At 39.4% G+C, this 22,868-nt stretch overlaps 1 protein-coding gene across 2 annotated transcripts in view; it reads left to right on the top strand.

Annotated features, from left to right (window-relative positions):
• Positions 1-22,868, top strand: part of SDK1 (sidekick cell adhesion molecule 1) — an 865,094-nt gene that overhangs the window by 411 nt on the left and 841,815 nt on the right. The window contains exon 1 of one of the 2 annotated variants that reach the window (XM_080830508.1): positions 765-834. The exons of the other annotated variant lie outside the window; for it this stretch is intronic. The gene's annotated coding sequence lies outside the window, so the exon portion shown is untranslated. Of the gene's footprint in view, positions 1-764; positions 835-22,868 lie in introns of those variants that run through there. 2 annotated transcript variants of the gene reach the window in all.

Raw genomic sequence — 22,868 nt, 5'->3', positions numbered from 1 at the left:
GCCGCCCAAGTTGGGAGCCGGCCACTGGTCGGAGCCCGGCGCCCCCCCGCGGGCGGCGGGCCGGCATCTCCGCGGGACCTGGGGGCGCGTGGTGGGAGCCTCCGTGCGGTCCTGCCCAGGTCACGATCCCGCACGACCGGCTGCCCGAGCCCGGGACGGGGGAGAGGGGTGCAGACAGCCGCGAGCAAAACTTTGGGTGCGGGTGGCTTTGCCCCCTTTCTTGGCTGTCGGCGAGAGCGCAGCGGGGCGGGGCGGGGGTCTCTAACCCGGAGCCTAGCTCGCGGCGGCGCCGCCGAGGACCGCTGCACGGGGAGCTTCCCCCCTCGGCCCGGGTCCTGTTAAAAACCCGTTGGCGGGTAGCATCCTTCTCCGCTTAAGTTGGCTGGTCTGGAAAGGGTGAAGCTGGAAGCAGATAACAAAAATGCAGGCAGGAGTAGGTTCCTCCTCCGAGGAAGGTCTTTAACTCGGGTTAGCGTACCCCTGCTGTTGCTGGCAGCTGGAGCAAAGCTGGCTTGGGTGTTCCTTAGCGGCGTGGGTGGTGGTGGGGGATACTGCTGTCCCTGGAAGGAGCCGGCGCTCTAAACTTCAATTAGCTGTGCGCGGTGTCCAGTGGCGGCGAGGGACGTGAAGGGACGTGTAACAGTTGGGATGTGTTCACGTCTGCAAGGTAGGAACTCACAACTGGCCCCGGGTAGTGCAAACACTCACTCACGGGTCTCTTGTTCTTGCTGACCTAACGTTATCTCAACCCGGCTCTTCCCCGCCCCCTCCCCGAGGCTCTCCTAACACCTGCTTTCAGGTTTTGCAGCGTGAAAACAAATCGCCGTATTTCTGGTTAACTCTTCCATTACTAGGAAAATTTTCATTTCTCTCTCTCTCTCTCTCTCTCTCTCTGTGTCTGTGTGTGTGTGTGTGAGTGTATGTGCGCGCACACTTCTTTTTGCCTAATGATTGACTTCGGTAGAAAAGCGTTTATTAAGTCATTTTGTAAAATGGGATCTGTAGATTGCTAAAGAAGCCAGGTTCAGATGAAGAAATCTAAATCACTTAGGGCTGACTTTTAAAATGCAGATGGTGTTTATTATTTTCCCTTTTTTAATGCAGTGACTTGCACTTTGCAATAAGCCCTGCACATTCGTACATTTGGTGATTTGTGCCCAAGTTCACATGGGGGTCGTGGTGGGGGGGGGGCAAATCTGGTGGCCTTGTTTTAAAGTATATTACAAGGATTTCAAGTTATTGGTTGCACTCTGAAGGCTGTATAATGTGTCGCATTTTTACAGCTGTAATGCTGATGAAAATACGTAATTAAAATGCACTAAGGCAACAGTTAAACTTTGTTAGGAAGGAATATTTTATTCCTTGTTACAAGTGAAAACATTGGTACCTGTTTTACATTTATATGGTTTATGAAAGTGTACAGGTCTTTTAGTGTAAAATTTCAAATGGGTTGTCACAAATTTTAAATTCATTGACAGGCTTCTGTTCTCTGTGCTCTGTGAAATGTGTAATATATCCATCATTTTTTATATCATATTGAAAATTCATATTACTGGAGAGATGTCACCATTTGACAAAAGCTCATGTATCTTGAAAATGAAAATTCTGGTGCTGCTATAGAGATTTCTGATGGGATGATGAGTTGGTCATATGCAAGGGAATATATTCTCTTGAATCTTATCAGATAAAATGTAACATTCTAAATGGAATGCTTAACACCAAGCTGGAACTAGTCATAAGTACTGTATCATTGTGTCGCTAGGTGAAGCATTTCCTAATTTTTCCTTGTTTTTCTTCTAATGGTATTTCATGTGGTTAGGCTTAGTCATGATATTTTGGGAGAAAAGTGCAACATTGAGTAGTAAAAGTTACATATACTTACCTCTCTTAAGTTACCCATTTGGCCATTATGAGAAATAACAAGGTTCAGATCTTCCAAATATAACTTAAGTATGCCTTGGGGTTTCTTTCTACATGTAATGAGAATTTCCGAGTTATACTCTGCTTATTGGTGTGTGTGTGTGTCTGTCTGTGTCTGTAACGCTTCTAGACTCTTAAAGACTTAAGTCTTTAATTCTGAAAGGCAGGTGGCAATGCATGCTTTCTTATATTGTCCACCAAGGAGCCAGATCTGAGTTTATTTAAGTAAGTCCCAACATGGGGCTTGAACTCATGACCCTGACGTCAAGAGTTGCATGAACCATAGACTGAGCCAGCCAGGTGTCCCCAGACCTGAATGTTTTGGGAGATGCCTTCTGAAGTGAAGGATGGCTGGGTCATAAGTATCATATATGTTTAGTCTGTGGTGCTCTAGTTGTTGTTGTTGTTGTTTAGATTTTATTTACTTATTTCAGAGAGAGAGAAGATGAGAGAGAGCGTGAGAGGGAGGTAGGGTCAGAGGAAGAAAAACGGACTCCTTGCAGAGCAGGGAGCCTGATGAGGAACTCTATCCTGGGACTCCAGGATCATGACCTGAGCCGAAGGCAGTGGCCCAACCAACTGAACCACCCAGGTGCACGTGTGGTGCCCTAGTTTTACTGCTATATCTTTGACTGGCTTATTGATTCTGGTAATGTTTAGTATGGCCTCCTATGTTCATTATAGCCTCTTCAGGCTGAGAGGGGTAGAAATGCTCTTCTTAGTTATTGCTTTGGGGTTGCTCATCGTTCTTAGTTTCTCTTTTGGAGTTATTGCCAGTCACTTAGATTGATGGTTCTCGAACTTTTGTGTGTATCAGAGTTTCCTGGGGAATTTGATGATCCTGTAGAACACAGCTTGCTTTCCAGTTGATTTTGATACATACTAGGGTTTGAGAGCACTGAGTTAGATTGCTTTATGTCTTTCCTCATTCCAGTAGCCTGCTGCTTTCCTGGAGCCTCTCTAGCGCATGTTTCTCTACCTTGGGTACGCATTGGCGTCATGGGGTTGCTTTAAACCATACTGAAGCCTGGATCTCATTTCCAGAATTTGAGGTTTGACCTAGGTGTCAGATTTTAAGAACTCCTTAGGGGATCCCAATGTTCAGGCAGGTTTGAAAACCATTGTTTTAACCCTTTAAGTGAGAAATTGCATGTGATGCAATTTCCCCTTTAACCTTGTTGCTGGCCTTGTCATTTTGTAGCACTCCACTGCCCCCCAAATTCCAGTGACCTTTATGCACCTTGAACTTTTCACTTAAACTTGTTTCATGTCTGTGATCTCAAACTTTGAAGTTTCTCCCTGATTTACTCAGCTTTTAATCACTTATTCTGTTTATTCCACTGTTGGGCTCCTACTTTGTGCTAGTGTGAGGGATGCATCAGAAGCACCAGTGAACTTGAAAAATAGAATCATCTGGGCTCCACCTCTGATCTAGAGGGTCTCTGGAACATGAATTTGTGCATTTACAAAAGCTCCCCAGGTGATGCTTCTATGTTTGTGCTCTGGTTTTATCCTTGTTGGTCAATCCTGTAATCTCCCTCAGTTCTCTGTCATTGTGTTAGTCTGACTTTACGTGGTCTGGATGCTTACCCGGACTCCTACCTGGACTACTTACTTTCCTCAGGTCAGTTCCCAGCCTTGGGTAAGCTCTGCTAATTAGGCTTCTCTGCCACTGGTTTGGTGAAGAAGTCACAAAACTGTGCTAATTGGGTTTACTGCAAATCTAGCTTCCTCTTGGGGCCCTATGCTTTTATTACCCCAGAAACATTTGGTTTCACCTTTTACTCTTGGACCCGCTTTCTCACTGCTTTGTGGTTTGAGTTTCATCTGAAACTTGAGTTCCAGACTACCTGCTCTACTGGAGAGTCTTCACAGAGAGTGCTACCCTAAGTGCTCAGGTACTCACTGATTACATTTTATTAGGCCACTGTATGTTTAACAGATGGCAACTGGCCACTCGGTTGGTAACTGTCTTGTAAATCCAGTAATAAGCAATTATCACCCTCTATGAAGCCTTATGTATAGCCACCTGTAGCTAACCTTTATTAGGCCTTCTTATGTGCCAAACACTAAGTGCTTTATAAGTAGGCTCATTTATTCTTCACAACAACCCCTGAGAGGTAGGTAGCATTTTGTACTCATTTTACCTGTGGGGAAACTGAGGCACTGAGATGGTAACTAATTGGCCTGAGGTCCCGAGACTAGTAGTGATGGAGCCAAAATGGAAAACAGGGCTTAATCCACAGTCTGTTTGTAGCCAGTAGGCTGGAGTGCCTTCCGTGTAGCCCGGAGCTTTCTATGGGGAGGGAGAGCAATCAGATCAGTACCAAGGGAATTGGTGGTTGGTGTTTTCTAAATACTGTATTGTTGTTACTGGACCCCAAATTTCAGGTTCCCATATTTATTGTTGTCATTATTAAATTCTTTTGGATAATTTGGAAGAGAGAAGAGGAAATATGCATAGCCCCTTCCATATACCCATTCCTCTCCCATAATAAAATGACTATTGCCATTTTGGAGTTTTTCTTCACAAAGAATTTTTTTTTTCATACTGTAATTTTCAAATTCCAACTGAGAATAGGTTATGGCAGTCTGTTGGCAGATATGAATGCCACAGAATTGACCACTGGGAGTGTACCAACCATTTCTTTGAGGAACAGTTGGAAAATTCTTTTATCTGCATTCAAGTACATGCATTTAAGTCCTTTAAATGCAAATAAAGAGGTGGGGTTTGTAAGGTACAGAATTTTTGTTAGTTTGCTTCAGCATGCCTTTTATCTAATATGGTTAAGTTTAGCTATATACTGGGATTATACCTAACTAGGAAGTTTCCCTTAAATGTTCCCTACCTCTTAAATATTGGGCAAAACAAAAGGGAACTCTGATAAGTTAGATGGGTAATTAAGTGGAATCTAGTAAGATGTCTTTAAATTCTACCTACCAGTTGCCTTTATATTCTACTCTTTAGTGCCCTTTCGTGTTTTCTGTTTCAAAACATGAACTTGGGGCCATCCTCTAGGTGTCCCCTAGATCAGAGGTCAGTAATGTTAGTTGACTAAATCTACAGAGTAGAACAGACCCACAGTGAGTAGGGAAACAGAGAAACTGGTTTTGACTAGGTCACAACTTAAATTTCCGCAAGAAATAATAAAAGGTGCATTTTTTAAAGAAAATTTTTATTTTAAAGTAATTTCTATACCCAGTATTGGACTTGAACTTACAACCTCGAGATAAAGAGTTGCATGGTCTTCCAAATGAGTCAGCCAGGTGTCCCTAAAAGCTGTAGTTTTAAGAGTAGACCCTTGAAGTCCAAATCCATGGAAGATGAGTAAAGCTGAGGGTAAGGAATAAAAATGAGGTTGAAAGGTATAATATAAGGAGGAGTTAAAGTAGAATTTTTTTTTAAAAAGTGAAGATGTTTCACTTTTTATTTGGTTAAATATTTTTGCTGAGTGATGATACATTTCTGCCTAATGTAACTGAGCATTTTAATTTGTATATTTGTATATTTTTTACTATAATTAGGCTCCAACATACCTATAAGTTATTTTCCTAAATTTTCCCCTATATTTGTAAATCTCTTAATAAAAAAGGCATAAACATTTGTACCCATGATCCTGACCAATATATTTTGTCAACTGGGACAGAGAATATGGTACCTCCTGCCATCTTTTTGTATTAGCATATAGAAATTAGTCCCAAGTTTTTCAGTGAATCTCTGAAATGCAAAAATCTGTCAGAGTTGGACATGTACTTTCCTGCCACTTATTGATCCCATATCTGAGACTGGTTCTGGAGATATATATTTTTAGTCTTAGAGATTCATTGTATTAACACTATTCTTGCTATATCCAAATATAAAAGTGAATAAACGATATTACGGGAGCACTGCTTTAGGAAGCACTTGTTATTTATATATTTGCTATTCTGGTATTTAGGTGGTCTGGCCTCTTGACAGGCAGCTCTAAAGCCTTAGCCTGCCCCCTGCCCCCACAGTCTTTTGTGGGAATGAGAATACTTTTGCAAAGCTTTCCTAGAAACATGGATGTGGTGAATGGAAAAGGTGATGGGCTAAGTGTCAGTAGACTTGGTTTTTATTTCACTCTAACTAACTTGCAATATGAACAAATCTTTTAGCTTCTCTGGGTCTGTTTTCTCACCTGTGAAAGGAAGGGGTTAGACTAGATCATTAAAATTGTTCTGCTCTGATTCTCTGACTTTCTGTATGTTGTCATATCCTTTCTGCCCTTTACTTGACTCTAGCGTGTGTCCTATCTGGGGATTCTGTAACTCCATATGTCTTAGCTCTTGGAACCTAATTCTCTTCATTTCACTTTTTCCAGGGTATTTACAATATCAAAGACAACTAAGATGCAGTAGAGAATTTCTTTGCTGTCTAGCACATGATGTATTTACTCTAGCCTGAAAATGGTTCATGTTCAAAACTTTAGGTTCTGTAAAATGAATTAGTGCCATAATTTATCAGTGTAAGCCCACAGTTTGGAGAAATAAATTTCCTTAAAAATATGAAATGCTTATTTATTTAAATGGCTGGAAGAAGAAAGGGCAAGAGTAATTGAAATCTACTGGAGGTAATTAATGCAGAGAGAAGTTTAAAAAGATATGAAATAGTGATGGGTGTGAGAATGTTTATATTTATAGGACAGTGACCATCAGTAATTTAAAGAGGTTGGTAGATGGTGTTTGTTGATGTTTCTGTGCTCAACCTAATGTTATGTTGGTTAATTGTATTCCTTAGGGACTTAGAGTAAATCAAAAGGCCCTCAAAATTAACACAAGAACTATTTTTCACTCTAACAGGCTTAGAGGCACTCTGTTGATATACAATGTCTAGTGAAGATAAGAGCTATCAGTTAAATAATCCAATTTCTTGACAACACGTGTCAGTCAAGTAAATCTATTAATTTACTGATCTTTGGAGATTAGCTTGTGGAACATGGGCAAGACTATAGTTTCTGCACTGTTTTTGGCTTTGCTAGGTATCCATTTAACAGACAAGGCCAGCCTTTAGAAATATGGGCTGTAGAGAATGGGCTAGACTGGTGGGCCCATATTATTACGTAGATAAAATTAACATTTGGTGCAATGTTCTGTTGCCTCTTCTCTCTTTCAGAACTCTCCTCTGTATTCTAGACATGATTCCTTATCATGAGAGGTTTGGAAGCTGTCAGATACATAAGCCTGATTTTTACAAAGATGAATGATCTTTCCAAGAAAAAAAACATTATAGGGAGGCAACCAAAGAATGGCTGTGTCTACTTAAAGAGGAGTGCCAGTAGTTGCCTTTATGTATTTGTGTATGTATTTGTTTATATAATGCACAGTGGTGGGGAAGTAGAGAGACGGGGGAGAGAGAATCTTAAACAGAGGTTCTTCATCTAGTGCGGAGCCCAGCGTGGGCTCCAACTCACAACCCTGATGTCATGACCTGAGCCGAAATCAGGAGTTGGATGCTCAACCAACTGAACCACCCTGGTGCCCCAGTAACTACTGGCCTTTATTAAGAGTAATCAGTGGTGGGAATTTTAGCAACTCAAGTAGACGACTAGTAAGGAAAAAGAATTCGGGTAAGGAGGGAGTTTTACAGCTTTTATCGCATAGGTATAACCTATCCTACTTAGGTAAGGGTGATCATCTCCAGAAGTTGTAGTTTCTGTGGGTTCTTTGGTGCGACTCTTAATTTATTTAGTGTATTTGTGGTTTATTCATGAAAGAGGGACTATTTCCAAAGTGAAGGTCGGTTCTGTTTGCCTTCTCCCTATGTGTTACATGGAGTGGAAAAAAGAATAGGAGATTTTCATTTTGTGGACCAAGCCCTTATATACAATGAGTGTCAGTGTTGATTTAATACATGAACCACCAGATGGCAACAGAAAAAGTGTTTATAGAGGATATAATCTGTAGTTTTCACAGCTAATTTTTTTCCTTCTATGGTTACAGTACTTGTAAGTATACTTATGTAATACATAAAATATTTGACTATGAGCAAGATGAGTTTATAGTACCTGACAATGCAAATCACAACCAGCAGATAGAATATTGGTAAAGTATTACTAGAAAAAGACAATTTCTTTATACAAACACATGTATAAACTGTTGCCAGAGAGAGTGGGTTTCCAAATATACAACTTCATGATTTATATCATTGTGCAGTTATGCTTTTACTTCTAATTTTTTTGTTCAGTAGTTAGATTTATGGTAAGCTGTGATGATTTGCAGATCATAAAAGGAAACATGGCTCTTACCCTATAGCATTTTATGTAACACCTTTTAAAGGAGATACATGAGTTTACAAATATTGAACATATTTATGTATTATCTGGCCAAAGGCATTTTTACTTTATGTCAAATTTGTTTTATTTTTGCCTTGTAGGCATTCCCCCATTTCTAAGTGTGTCTTCTTGGCTCTTCTAAGGTTTTTTTCTTCCCTTTTTCTTAGCTAACACTCTTGGCTGCAAGCTAGAAACTCAGTCTGAACTACTTAAGAAAAAAAAGGATTTCATTGGAGGCATCCTGGGGTATCACAGTGTAACAAGAAGAATACCTTGAAACTTGGCAAATTTAGGATTCAGCTCTATCTTAGGAAAAACTAGAGCCAAGTGTTCAAAACCTCTCAGGTATTGTCCTCTCTGTCATCCTCTCTCAGGTTGCTTCTATTACTGTGGTGTCATTCTTGACTGTCACTGAAAATTGGCTTTATCTCTGTGACTCAAACCCAGCTATCATCAATCTTTACATTTCTAATGCTTCAGAACCTGAAGTAAAAGATTGGCCTAAAGATTTGGTCTGGAGTCCAAAATCTGTGAAAGGGTCAGATGGCTGTTTTAAAAGCATAATCTCAACAAGGGGAGAAAGCATTTTGGTTGCAAAACTGAGAGTAGATTAGGAAAAACCAGAATGCATGACTCTAGGTAAGTTAGGTGAGGTGAGGTGAGAGAAGGTAGTAGTTTGGACTGGGCTAGGTTGGTAGTGTTGGAGATGGACAGATGTAGATGTTGTGGAGACAGATTTAGGACGCCCCTCCCTCCCCCAAAAAAGACAGGATTTGGTAAGGTAATAGTTTGGATATGGAAGGAGGATGAGAATATGTCATGCGTGATGTTCAGGTTTCTGACTTGCATGACGAGTTGGTTAGTGCTATCATTTGCTGAGGTTGGACCACTTCAGTTTGGGCAGTATGGTTGTGATTTTTTCGGTTTTTGATATGTTAATGTGAGGTACTTTGGGGCATCCAAACAGCTGTTAGGAAGTATCAGATACCCATTTTTCAGTCAAAGGTGAGGTCTGGGCTTTTGCTATAAATATTTGTGGAGAAGGTATAGTCTATCGTTTAAGAGGATGGGATTGGCCTAAAATGGCCTGAGTCATTTGCTAGCTGTGCTCCCTGAGGTTGGCTTAGTCATCTTTTAGTATTTCTCATCCGTGAAGTAGGTATAGTATTTGCACCTGTGTCATAGAGCTGCTGTGAGGATCAGTTGGTATGGTTGCAGGTAAGGTGTTTAGCACCTTAGCAAGTACATAGCATACATCCTGTCTGTGTTAGGTGGTGGTCTTATTCTTTATGCTTTTGTGGACAGGAATTGTGCCTCGTTCACCTATTCTTTTCCCATAGTACCAGATAGTAGTGAGCCACTGTAGGGCAGAGTGGGGAGTGTGAACAGTTGACATGACTGGAGCATAGTGCTGTTAATCTGGCTGTGACTTGATAAACTGAAGGAGGAAGAGATTGGAGTGATGGGAGTGAGGTAGATAAAGATGGTGGTAATACTGGAGTAAGTATTTTAACTGGGGTGATAGTAGGGTGGCAAAATTGCAATAGTCAGTATCGCTGCGGGGAGGTGAGTAAGATGAGAACAAAGAAGGGACCATTGGATTTGTTGATTAGGTGGGAAATGTTTACCTTTTTGAGTATAATTCCAAAAGAGTTCTAGGACTATAAAGCAGATTGAAGTTGGTTATAGAATGAATGAGTAGTGAGAAAATGGAGTCAACAGGTGTGGTTTTTGTTGAAATTATCAAGGAAAAAGAACTATGAAGGCATTTGAAATGTATAGTGACAAAATGATCTTAAAATGCCTTGGGAATATTTTTTTTTTTTTTAAAGATTTTATTTATTTGACAGAGAGAAATCAGAGCTAGGCAGACAGAGAGAAGGGGAAGCAGGCTCCTGCTGAGCAGAGAGCCCGATGCGGGGCTCGATCCCAGGACCCTGAGATCATGACCAGAGCTGAAGGCAGAGGCTTAAACCCCTGAGCCACCCAGGCGCCCCTGCCTTGGGAATATTTATACCAATTTGGAAACTATTCTCAAGGTTGAAAAAACAGTTGGCTGTTGTCATCTGGCAAAATGGTAAGTAATCATCACAATTCCCTGAAGTGATCATTTTAGTTTCATATTTTGTGACTGTTGCAGGTTTCTAGTAACATTGCCACCAGAGCTGATACAGAGGACTTCTACCTGCTACAAACACTTGGAAACTGTGGAAAATTATGGTTTTTAAAAGTAAACTCAGTAGCTCTTTGAAAAAGAGCATCAGTGCATGGGGTGGAGGGAGAGGGCTCTCAGGTAGAAGGAGAGGGAGAAGCAGACTCCCTGCTGAGCTGGGAGCCAGATGTGGGGCTTGATCCCAGGACCCTGAGATTATGACCTGGCTAAAGGCAGACACTTAACCAACTGAGCCACCCAGGTGCCGCCAAATTACTGATTCTTAAGGTCTGAAGAAATTGCTTGGAATGAAGTTCTGAAGGGTGAAGAGACAGAAAATGAGTCCTTGAGACTCATTCATGACCTGTAGTATGAAAGTCTAGTACTACCTTCTGTGAGCTTCTAGGAAGAGGAAATAGTTGGAGTGGTGGAGGGCACTATCTGAAGATATAATGGCTGAAAATTTTCCATAATAAATGCAGGGCCTAAGTTCTGAGTTCCAAGAAGTGCAGTAGACCCCATGCAGGCTAAATAAAAATAAATTAGACACACTGTAGTTGAAATATTAGAAACAAGACAAAAGCAACCTGAGGGAAGCTGTTGTCCAGACTGGCAGGGATTTTGTTTGAGTCCATATAAGGTAATGTTCAGGAGTAAGTGAAATAAAGCCTTTGTAGATAAAGACAAAGATCCCTCATAGACTTGCTGGAGGAACTATTAAAAGGTGTTCTTCAAGAAGAAAGAAACTGAAACCAGAGGAAGGAGTGAGATGCAAATAGCAAAGTGTGAAGTGTTTGGAAGCAGTTTCTCAAATTTACTCCCATGAAAAGCCTTGTGGTTTGGGAAAAGTGAGCATTAGCAGTTTCCACTGATGTGGGGTGGACAGATCAGCTTAAGAGAGAGGGACACGAGGGCACCTGGGTGGCTCAGTGGGTTAAAGCCTCTGCTTTCGGCTCAGGTCATGATCCCAGGGTCCTGGGATCGAGCCCTGCATCGGGCTCTCTGCTCAGCGGGGAGCCTGCTTCCCTTCCCCTCTCTCTGCCTGCCTCTCTGCCTACTTGTGATCTCTGTCTGTCAAATAAATAAATAAAATCTTTAAAAAAAAAAAAAGAGAGGGACGCGGAGTTCGTTCATTTAGTGCTTACTGAGGGCTTTCAGGGAGCAAGGCACTGTGTAAAGCAATAAAGGTACTGCTTTAACCTTTGGTAAAACATGATCAAATGATAGTGGTATCATTTGATAAAATGATATCAGTGATACATCATTTGATAAAATCAAATGATAAAAAATGTATCATTTATAAATGATAAAACATAGTTCCTTCTCATGGAGCTTATTGCTTATTAAGGTGGAGACACACTGACAAAATAAAATATAGTTGATTGTGAAGAGCCTTTCAGCTGGACAGATGATTCGGAACCTGAGAGATGAGCTTCAACAGGATCTTAGCAGGGGTACAAGTAGGCAGGCCATGTTAGAGTCTAGGGATTCAGAAACCCGAGCGAGGAATTTAGTGTCTAGATAATGACAGAATTTTGCCAGACAGAAGGACCAACATCAAGACTTTTGTGTTTAGCCAACATATTCCAAAATGGCGTTCCTTACATTCCAAATGGGGATCTTAGCTGTGAAAAAAATTGGACTTGGATCTTAGCTGGGAGCTAGATTAAATGAACAAAGATAAACTCCTTTTTTTTTTCCTTAAAGATTTTGAGAGGAGGAGAGAGAGAGCCCGTGAGTGCGCATGCACACAAGCAGAGAGAGTGAGAGAGGGAGAAGTAGGCTCCCTGCTGCTGTGGGGCTCTATCCTAGGTTCCTGGTATCATGACCTGAGCTGAAGGCAGCCCTTTAACCAACTGAGCCACCCGGGTGCCCCAAGGATAAAGTACTTTTAATAACATTTGAAGAAGAGCATACATATGGAGGAACATTGTTAAGATATAAAGAAGTTCAGTGGATCAGAATTAATTGCAGGTGAGAATGTAGACATTTGTGATTTGTGGCAAGATGTTATTATTGGCTGATTGTTTTAAATAAACTCCTGGACTTTGAAAACGACTTAAATCTAGTATCACAGAATATTATAGTTGGAAAGGCAGAGGTCATCTGTTTCTCTCACTACTGTTCTCTGTGGTATCAAAAATGAAACCTAAGTTGTGGTGTGCTTCTGTGTTGATGGAGATGTAGTGAGTGAAAATTTATAATTTAGCATTTCATTACCTTCAAACGCAGCTTAAGGTTTTTTTTTTCTTTTTTTAAACTGCAATTTCTTTGTTTTAAAAGTTGTTCTTTCTTGGGTAAATAAACTGAATTTCATCATAGATGATATTGACAATAAATATGTTTGTAAAAAAAATAATAATACAAAACCAAGCCAAAACAAACAAAACCCCAGCCAAACCTCATATTCCCCGTGACTTCTCCCTAATCAGCTAGTAAGGAAACATCAGAGAACTGTTCTCTCGCTCCCCAACTTCAGGGAACAGGTTGGCTTGGTTGGAGTCCTCTGCCTGTATGTGTTAGCAGCGGGTGACCCTGACCAAAATGATGAGGATCTGATTTTTCTGTCCTCTTTTCTAGTGACTGATGCAGTGTAGGAGGAAAAACTGTATTGTGTTGGTTTTAAGTATGTTGTAGAAGTGGATCTAATTGACGTGGAAAAATGTTCAGAATACATTAGGTGAAAAATGAAAATATAGCATGCTTTGTACAGTGTAATAGCTTGTCTTTACCGAGCGCTTCTCATGTACGGGGCCCTGTGATAGTACCTTTTTCTGCAGGACCTTCTAACCTTGTTATAGCCCTATTCTGTAGATGAAGAAACTGGTGTGCAGACAGGTTAAGGTCACTACTTAGTAAGTGGTAGAACTGAGTTTTGAATGCAGCTTTGGCTGACCGCGGAGCCCCTGCTCTTAGTCCTTGTACTGTGCTGCCCCTCTGCATGTGACCTGAACACATATGGGAAGTTTCCCTGATACGGGGCTGTTTGTACATACATGAACAGGAAAGGGGCTGGCAGCACACTGAGATGTGAATATTAATAGCAGCTGTCTCTTGGTTTTCTTTGTTTCTTTGTTTTATTTTTCTCTATCTTCTGACTGTCAATAAGGGGGCTTAGATTGCTTGAAATAATATGAAATCTTACAGAAAAGTATAATAGGTTTAAAAAGTAATGGGGATGTAATATCAAGGCAGAAACAGGCAACTGTTTTATAATCTGTGCAGCCAGTATGAATGGATAGACCAAACTTTCTAGAAAGTGTTTATCTCTGTGTTATGGGAAAATTTTCTGAATGTTCTGATTTTCAAAACTAAGCATTTATAACTTTTTAAAAAATTATAAAAACAATTATTATTTACCATAATGTGGTATTAGTGGATTTTAGGAGGACTATAGTATTAAAGTAGTTTAGTGGTTCATGCTGAGTTTCAATTAATGGGGATCTGAGATTTTGGCATGTTGAACTTAAATTACAGTTTTGGGCCCTATTTTGTTCATTTATTTGAAAACATATGCAGTATCTTAAATTACAGACTCCCTGGAAGAACAGAAACTTCTTTGAAAGATGGATGGATAAACACATTTGTACCATCGATTTCTGGTTAGTGCTGCTCAATCTTTGTTTTATGACTCTGGTGTCAAATTCTCCCAATAACAACTGCAATATCAAATCAATAAATTGAAGTTTTTATGGTATTATGCACAAAAAACTTGAAGCATCTAATTGTAAATGAAAATTAGAAGTAATTTTAAATTGAAATATTTTACATAAATTAAGAACTTAATATGTTCATGTTAGATACACAGTAAATGGTAAATGAGAGTGTTAGGTATGAGTGTGGTGTGGCAGGCAACATTTAGGGTGACACCTGGCTTACAAAAATGTGCCATTTTCTGGGAATGGTCCTGGTCCACAGCGGGGGCCTCTGTTGGCCATTTCTTTGCTGTGTCATCTCTCGAATTGTTTTCATGATGCTCTGTGAATGTCTGCAGCCTCAGAGCTGCTCTGGTTCTTGTCTGTCCTGAAGTGTGGACATTCTGCTTTTCTTCATGTTTCTCAGTATATCCTCCTTTTTTGCTTAAGCTACTCAGAGTTGCTTTTCTGGGGCAGGGGTGCTTAATAATAAGCGTTGCCAATAATTTTGTATCACATAAATATAAAATTATAGCGGTCCTAAAAGTAAATGCTTGAAGGCAAGCAAAGGAATATACATTGATTCTGAATTAGGCATATTTCTACCTGAATTTCAACCAATTCCGGTCTTCATGTGTTTTGACTTTGTTTTCATCTTTCTTATTTTCAGACTAATTAGGGAGTGGAAATTCTTTTTCCTAACTTTGCTTTAGATGCTTCTGTGCTTCATTTTCCTTCCACATTTCTGCAGCTCTGCTTGATTCTGTAGCTGTGTTCCCTGGACCTGCCAGGAGTGGGCTTGCCTCCGCTCATTCCTTTCTGTCTGAGGGTTTTCGAGCAGCCTGTTTCTTCCGTGTCTCACCAAGGTTTCCTACCCGCAGTCTCTCCTCCCATGTTCACAGGAGTTGGTTTCTTCTTTCTGTGTGTGCCAGCAGGTTTGGTCCATGTTTAGGATGTGAGCAGTGGTAATACGTACTCTTCATAGGTGAAAACATCTAGAAAGCATGCATGACTAAAATAGGTGTGCCTTTGTTGTCTGTACGTCTTTTAATTTTATTCAGCCTTGGAAGGCAGGGAGAGGTGTAAGGTATCTTCCATTATAGGATTTTAGCTTTTACAATTATTGTATTATGTGGTGCTTATTTCTTGTGAAAAATTACATGAGTGGGTTAAAAAGTTACACCATGCCAAAGTATATGTACTGAGAAGGCTCTTTTCTGATCCTCAGCCTCCTGCTCCCCTCTGCTTGAGACCATCAATGTTCCCAGTTTGAATATTCTTTCAATGATATTTTTTGTATGTGCAACCATGTGTATCTTTTCTCCCAGCCCTTGACTTGATGCAAAAGGGAGCATACTATATTACTTTGGAGACCAGCCTCAGCACACTTGTCTTTTTTCACTTAACATTGTATCTTAGGGATACAATTTCATATTAGCACACGTAGCTATCTCATTTTTAAATACATAGAGAATGTGCTTTTAAGCCATTGGCTACGGTGTATTGGCATTTCAACATGATAGTGTCATGAGTTTAAGAGCTGGGTTAAAATCCTGACTCTGCCATTTATGAGCTGTGTGACCTTGCACAAGTTACATAACCTGTCTGTGTTTCATTTGCTCCTTTATAAAGTGAAAAGTTAGTATCTCTTCACAAGGTTTTTGTAAGGATTAGAAGAGATAATGTATGTAAAGCATTTAGCACAGTGTCTTGCTTAACAAATCATAGCTATTATTGTGCTCATTAACTTATCAACTGAGATGAACCCCTAGTGTGTTTCTCCTTCCTCAACTAAAATAAAATATACAGAAGGCATTACATATTTCTTGACATTTTAACTTACCTTGTTGTCCATCCTTTTCTTCCAATCCATTGTATTTTTTCCCTCTTCCCTCTCCAACCTTTCCTCAACAAATAATGTTGTGTATTTCTTTTAGTTTTTGCGGTATCTTAGTTTGTTGATGACTTTACTGACCTATCATATTATCTCTGTCATTGCATTAGGTACCATCAGTTGTGGTTTATTATAAAACCTCACAGAGAAGGAATATTTTTGTTGATGATACTCCAGAGTGAATTTAATGTCAGCAATCGAAATTTTTCAAGTCACTAGGCAGAATGATTCTTTTTGTGACTGGGATTTCAGCTGGTATAGAACTGAGATTTGGATACAGATGGCAACTGGCAGAGAGTAATAAATGTAGGGCTGAGAGGCCACAGAAGCACTTCAATGGTGTGGGCCTGTCTGCGGTTGGACCTAGGAGGCCAGTCCTGAGTGGGGGGAGAGTGTGCATGGGGAGGGTGGGAATACAGCAACCCCATTGTTCACTAAAAACTGTCAGGATAATGATAAGTCAGAGGCAGTGGGGCCTCATGGGGAAAGCTATGCAGGGTGTAGTGTGTACAAAATAGAAAAATACGGTGTCTGTAAACTAGATGAGCTGCCTTACTGAGCTATTTTAATGTTCTGCTCCAGGGTACAAGAAGTCAAACTGGGAATCCCCCCACCCTTTTCACAGGGGTTGCATGCATCTCACTTGACAGGGGTCTGTCAAGCTGTCATGCTTGGAGGAGTCAGGATTGCTCACCTAGAAATATGCGTAGGGCCCTTCTAAGGGAGTTGAGTGTCTGTAAGAGCATCTTGGGGTTTAGATCTAGTGAGCTGAAGGTATTCACATCAGTGTGATTCCATCTATACCCACCAGCTGGTGTGATCTAAGCAAGCCAGCTTATATTTTAGAGGTTTCTTTTGTGCCCTCTTCAAGAGTGGTTTTTGGCTTCTTGGCCCTGATACATTTTCACTATGTGGATGATGCGTATTTGTACTGTTTGATATTCTTAATGTTCTTGTTCCTTTTGAGTGTCTGTCATTGTATGCCACAGTGATGAGCAAGGATTGGTTATATTCCCAGGTAATGGCCTGCATGTCCCTAGTCTGCCTGTTGCCAACTCAAATCTCCTTTTTGCTGTAGAACTGTAATCATTGAAGGAAATACATAGAAATGAAGCACTAAAATACATTTGAAATATTCTGTTCAAGAATTTCACTTTTTGGGTACTGTTTCTTTATATTAAAAATCTGATTTTCTCTTCCATTTGCCTAAATCTAACATATTCTTAATAATCATTTCTTCCCCCATTTACTTTTGTGAAAATTTGAACATTTAAAAAGATGATGGTTTGACTGTGTACCAAAGGCTTTCTGAGAAAGGGAGAAAATGAATTTCTCTTTGCTTCATAGAATTGCCCAGAAGTGGTGGGAGGATTATGGTGTGGCAGAATCGTAATTCTTCAGCCCTTTTGAAACAGTTCTTCCAGACTCCTTTCTCCTTTCCCCATTCTGTTCTGATGTGTGGGGTTTAAGACTCCAGGTGATTCTGCTTTGCACACAAGTTCCCCCCCTTCCTCCCCAGCCCCCTTACATGTGTGTACACACCCAAAGAGTGAGACATTCTAGACACCTGATTCTAATTTCCAAATGTTTGCCCTCCTTTGCGGTTTTAACCTTCTTCTGTTCCCCCCCCCCCCAATCCCTTGTTATTATTTTACACATAATACCTTGAAGTCTGGAGAAAGCTACAAGTAAACTAAAAATGTTTTTATATTATATAGAATAAGAACTCCTGTTCCTGTAAATCACTGCATAGAGTTCAGAATTGTATATTTCAGCGTCACAGTTCTTCCTTTAAAAAAGTAGTTTCATTTAACATTGGTTGATTTTTCTCTTGGTTGGTATACGAAAACCCTGAAGATAGAGGACCCATTTTGACCCATTTTTGTTCTTTACAAGTAAGTCGTCAGAAATCAGATCTGTGGTGCCAGTTCAGTCTTTGTAGATTTTAGTCAAATATCTTGTATATCTTGAGCAGTTGCTCTGTTTAAACAGTAATTGTTACAGCCATCTCAGAATAAGTCCAGTTTGAGGTACGGAATTTGTTCAGTTTCTCATCTGTGTGAAGAAAGGAAGTAGGACCTTTTGTATATCTTTTGCTGCTTATAAAATAAGACCAAACTGTGTATATAATATTAAACTTGACAAAAATTGTTTGAAGTGATTTTGCTAGATCTCAGGAATCAGAGAAATGAGTATGTTTGTACTATCAAGGAAGGTGTGGCTTAAAAATATCAGCTAAGGCTAAGCAGTCTTTAAACCTGTACTTGATAAAAATTGAATGTAGCCTGTAGACTCTGACAGAGGATCATGAAATTCTTGAAGTACTGTATTTTTCTTCTGAAATTTAACCTTTGCTAATGTAATACAGAATTAAGTGATACCTTGCCATTTAAAAACTTTATATTTTAGGGCATGTGAACTGAAGGCTCTTGAAATGAAAACCTAGTGTATTTAAGTCTGTTTATTGTATGTGAAAAGAAAATCTTTTTTGAAACTTATTCTTTAAAAAAATCCAGAATGATGTTACTATGAATTAGTTTGAAGGTTTGTTTTTTTTTTTAAAGAAGTCTCAAAATCAAAGTAAAGAGGAATTAGAAAGTCATTGATTTTCCTGGATCACTTAATGTGAGTTTATTTCAGAGTACGCAAGGTTTCTTGGAGTGCAGTAATGATGAGGAACTCCTGGGTGGCCAGGCCTGTGGGCAGTGAGCTTTAGCCTGTCCTGCCACCTCTGGTTCTGGGGGTTCAGCCAAGGAGTGTGATTGAGGTGTGTCTATCAGAACCTGCAAGAAGAACTCAAGGCATTTACGTGATTGATACTGAATAGTATAATGGTCAATTCACATGAAAAACAAGCCATGGCTTTTCTTTTTTTCTCAGTGTTATTGAGAAATAATTGACATCACTGTGTAAATTAAGGATGTGTAGCATGATGGTTTGATTGACATATATGTGCAATGACTGTGCCAGTAGGTTCAGCCAACATCCATCATCTCATAGAGATATGATACAAAGAAAGAAGAAACAAAATTTTTTCTTCTTGAAAAATGTAAACTCTTAGGATTTGCTCTTAATGATTGTCCTGTATCACAGAGCAGTGTTAACTACAGTCATCACATTGTATGTTACATCTCAGGTACCTATTTATCTTTTTCTTTCTTTTTAAAGATTTTATTTATTTATTTGACAGAGAGAGAGATCACAAGTAGGCAGGGAGGCAGGCAGAGAGAAGCGGGGGAAGCAGGCTCCCTGCAGAGCAGAGAGCCTGATGCGGGGCTCAATCCCAGGACCCTAAGATAATGACCTGAGCCGAAGGCAGAGGCTTTAACCCACTGAGCCACCCAGGTGCCCCTATCTTTTTTAATGATATATAATTAGACACTGCACATTACAGAGAATCATCACGAGAGTCCATTTTCCGTCCATCACTATACAGTTGACCTCCTTCACCATTTCACCCAACCTCCTTCCCCTCTAGTAACTGCTAGTCTGTTCTTTATATCTATGACTTTATTTTGTTTGTGCTTTTTTTTTTAAGATTCCACATACAACTAAAATCATATGGTATATGTCTTTCTCTGACTTATTTTGCTTAGCATCATCTCTTCAGTTCATCTGTGTTGTTGTAGATGGCAATATTTCATTCTTCTATGGCTGTAGTCAGCGGACATTTAGGTTTTTCCCGTATTCTGGGTGTTGTAAATAATGATGCAATAAACATAGGGGTCCCTGTGTGTTTTTGAAGTAACATTTTTGTATTGGAAGTAAATGCCCAGAATTGGAATAGCTGGGTCATGTTCCATTCTTGAGGACTTTCTATAATGTTTTCCATAGTGGCTGTGCCAATTCTCAATCCCACCAACAATGTGTTAGGGTCTCCTTTTCTCTACATCCTCTCCAACACTTGTTATTTCTTGTCTTTTTGATGATAGCCAGTCTCACAGGTCAAGTTGATATCTCATTGTGATTTTGATTTGCATTTCCCCGGTAATTAGTGATGTTGAACATCTTTTCATGTGCCTGTTGGCCATCTTGGTGTTCTTTGGAAAAATGTCGATTCAGGTCCTTGGCCCATCTTTTAATGGTAGCTTTTGTTGTTGTTGAATTGTAGGAGTTCTTTATATTTTTTTAATATTATCCTCTTATCAGTGATATGGTTTGCAAGTATCTTCTCTCAGTAGATTACATTTTTGTTACGATGATAGTTTTCTTTGCTGCACAGAAGCTTTTTAGGTTGATGTAGTCCTGTTTATTTTTGTGTTTCCCTGTGTAGTCAGATCCACAAAGATGTCAGTTAGAATGATGTTAAGAAGATTACTGCCTGTGTTTTCTTCTGGGAGTTTTACAGTTTCAGGTCTTACATCCATTTTGAGTTAATATGTACATGGTACAAGATAGTGGTCCTGTTTCATTTTTTACATGTGGCTGTCCAATGTTCCCAGCACTATTTATTGAAGGAATCTGTCTTTTCTCTATTGTATGTTCTTGTTTCCTTTGTGGTAGATTAATTGTCCATATATGTGTGGATTTATTTCTGGACTCTCAATTCTGTTACATTGATCTATGTGTGTGCTTCCTCCGCCCCCCTCCCCCAATACCATACTTTTGAAATTACTATAGCTTTGTAATATGGTTTGAAATCAGGGAGCACAGTACTTCTTCAGCTTTGTTTTTCTTTCTCAAGGTTGCTTTGGCTGTTCAGGATCTTTTGTGGTTTTGTACAAATTTTAGAGTTATTTGTCCTAGTTGTAGGAAGTGTGCCATTAGAATTTTGATAGGGATTGTATTGAATCTGTAGATTGCTTTGGTAGTATGGACATTTTAACAATATTCTTTCAAACCATGATCATGGTATATCTTTCCATTTATTTTTGTCTTGTTCAATTTCTGTCAGTGTCTTAAAGTTTTTAGTGTACAGGTCTTTCACCTTCTTGGTTATAAATGTTTGTTGGTGTTTTGTTCTTTTTGATGCAGTTGTAAATGGGATTGTTTTCTCGATTTGTTCTTCTGATGCTTTTGTTACTAGTGTATAGAAACACTGCAGATTTCTGTATATTGGACTTGTTTCCTGCAAATTTACTGAATTCATTTGTTCTAACAGGTGTGTGTGTGTGTGTGTGTGTGTGTGTGTGTGTGTGTGGTTTCTTTAAGGTTTTCTATATGTAGTATTATGTCAGTTGCAAATAATGACAGTATTACTTCTTCCTTTTCAATTTGAATACCTTTTATTTCTTTTTCTAGCCTAATTGTTGAGGCTAGGTCTTCCAGTACTGTGTTGAATAAAACTGCCTTGTCCGGTTCTTGTTCTTACAGGAAAAGCTGTTAGCTTTTAACTACTGAGGCTGATGTGAGCTGTAGGATTGTCCTGTATGGCCTTTATTATGTTGAGGTACATGCCCTCTGTACCCAGTTTGTTGAGAGTTTTTATCCTAAATGGATGTTGCATTTTGTGTAGTGCTTTTTTTCTTCTTCTGCGTCTATTGAGATGATCATATGATTTACCTTTCATTTTGTTACTGTATCCTGTTGATTGACTTGTGGTTGTTGAACCATCCTTGCATCCCTTAAATCTCACTGGATTGTGGTGTATGATCCTGTTAATGTATTAATGTTTGGTGTGTATATGTTCATGGGAGCCTCTTACAATTGTATTTCTATGGTATCATTTGTAATGTCTTCTTTTTCATTTATAGTTTTGTTCATTTGGGTCCTCTCTTTTCTTGGTTAGTCTAGCTAAGGATTTGTCAATTTTGTTATCTTTTTCAAGGAACCAGTAATTTGGTTCATTTTTTTCCCCTCCTTTATTTCTGCTATAATCTTTATTTCCTTTCTTCCAACTTTGGGTTTAATTTGTTCTTTTGTTTTTCAGGCATACAGTTAGATTGTTTTTTTTGAGGTATTTCTTTTTAATGTAGGCACTTAATTGCTCTGAATTTCCCCCTTAGAACAGCTTTTGCTACATCCTGTATGCTCTGGTATGTTTCTTTTTCTTTTTCTTTTTTTTTTAAGATTTTATTTATTTATTTGACAGAGATTACAAGTAGGCAGAGAGGCAGGCTGAGAGAGAGAGAGGTGGGGGGGGGGGAAGCAGGCTCCCCGCTGAGCAGATAGCCCGATGTGGGGCTCGATCCTAGGACCCTGGGATCATGACCTGAGCCGAATGCAGAGGCTTTAACCCACTGAGCCACCCAGGTGCCCCTCCTTTTTGATTTGTTTCAAACTTTATTTCCCTTTTTAATTTTTCCTTTGATCCACTGATTGTTTGGAGAGTATTGTTTAATTTCTGCATGTTCTTAAATTTACAGTTTTTCTCTTGTTAATGATTTTTAGTTTTATGCCATTGTGGTCAGAGTAGATACTTGGTGTGATTTAAGTGTTCTTGAATTTGCTGGGAGCTGCATTGTGGCCTAACATATGGTCTGTCCTAGAAAATGTGTTTCATGTTTGCTTGAGAAGAATGTGTATTCTGCTTCTGTTGGATAGAATATTCTGTAAATGTCTGTTATGTCTATTTGGTCTGTAGTGTTCAAATCTGCTGTCCCCTCATTGATTCCCTAGATGATATATCCATTGTTGAGACTGGGGTATTAAAACCCTCAACTATTACTGTGTTACTATTTATTCTTTTAGCTCTGTTAGGTTTTGCTTTATATATTTAGGTGCTCTGATGTTGGGCACAAATACTTAAAATTAATATATCTTGATAGATCCTTTTATCATTATGCATTCACCTTCTTTGTTTTTACCGGTTTTAAAGTGTATTTTGTCTGATATAAATATGTGTACTTTCTTGCTTTTATTGGATTACTATTTGCTTGAATCGAGTTCTTCCATTCCTTCACTCTGTGTGTGTCTTTAAGGCTTAAGTGAGTCTCTTGTAGCCAACATATCATTGACTCTTAATTTATTTAGCCATTCTGTGTCATTTGCTTGGAGAATTTAATTGTTGTTTAGAGTAATTATTGATAGGTAAT

The sequence above is a fragment of the Martes martes genome (assembly GCF_963455335.1).
Source record: "Martes martes genome assembly, chromosome: 18".
Classification (NCBI taxonomy): Eukaryota; Metazoa; Chordata; class Mammalia; order Carnivora; family Mustelidae; genus Martes; species Martes martes.
This window is presented reverse-complemented; position numbering and strand designations above follow the sequence as displayed.